We start from the raw sequence: 1,272 nt of genomic DNA, 5'->3' as shown, positions 1-1,272 counted from the left end.
TACAGGAGAGCGAGGACTGAACAAACACAGCTTGTTTCAAACTCAACACTTTTGCTGTAAAATACTTTGTTCAACTGCAGAACAAGTAATAACTTATTTATATTTGTGACCTTCTTTGATGCTCACGAGTCACGGTTCGATGGAAATCAAAAGTTTAGATCTTGTCAAGATGTCAGTGTGTGTCAACAATCGTACAGAGACTCACAATAAGCCAAAGTGACACAATGAACATGATGGTGAAGAAGACACTTTGAAGACGTTTGAGGAAGAAGTCAAATGTTTTTAACCCTCAGTTGGTAGTAAAGCTGTTTCTTGAAGGAGTCAGTAGATCATCAAACACAGATGTTTCTTGAAGGAGTCAGTAGATCATCAAACACAGATGTTTCTTGAAGGAGTCAGTAGATCATCAAACACAGATGTTTCTTGAAGGAGTCAGTAGATCATCAAACACAGATGTTTCTTGAAGGAGTCAGTAGATCATCAAACACAGATGTATCTTGAAGGAGTCAGTAGATCATCAAACACAGATGTTTCTTGAAGGAGTCAGTAGATCATCAAACACAGATGTTTCTTGAAGGAGTCAGTAGATCATCAAACACAGATGTATCTTGAAGGAGTCAGTAGATCATCAAACACAGATGTTTCTTGAAGGAGTCAGTTGATCATCAAACACAGATGTTTCTTGAAGGAGTCAGTAGATCATCAAACACATGTTTCTTGAAGGAGTCAGTAGATCATCAAACACTGATGTTTCTTGAAGGAGTCAGTAGATCATCAAACACAGAGATGTTTCTTGAAGGAGTCAGTAGATCATCAAACACAGATGTTTCTTGAAGGAGTCAGTAGATCATCAAACACAGATGTTTCTTGAAGGAGTCAGTAGATCATCAAACACAGATGTTTCTTGAAGGAGTCAGTAGATCATCAAACACAGATGTTTCTTAAAGGAGTCAGTAGATCATCAAACACAGATGTTTCTTGAAGGAGTCAGTAGATCATCAAACACAGATGTTTCTTGAAGGAGTCAGTAGATCATCAAACACAGATGTTTCTTGAAGGAGTCAGTAGATCATCAAACACAGATGTTTCTTGAAGGAGTCAGTAGATCATCAAACACAGATGTTTCTTGAAGGAGTCAGTAGATCATCAAACACAGATGTTTCTTGAAGGAGTCAGTAGATCATCAAACACAGATGTTTCTTGGAGGAGTCAGTAGATCATCAAACACAGAGATGTTTCTTGAAGGAGTCAGTAGATCATCAAACACAGATG

This window comes from Callionymus lyra, chromosome 11, assembly GCF_982586985.1.
Source record: "Callionymus lyra chromosome 11, fCalLyr1.hap1.1, whole genome shotgun sequence".
NCBI classification, from domain to species: domain Eukaryota; kingdom Metazoa; phylum Chordata; class Actinopteri; order Syngnathiformes; family Callionymidae; genus Callionymus; species Callionymus lyra.
The sequence above is the reverse complement of the archived record's forward strand: the minus strand, read 5'-3'. Positions refer to the sequence as shown.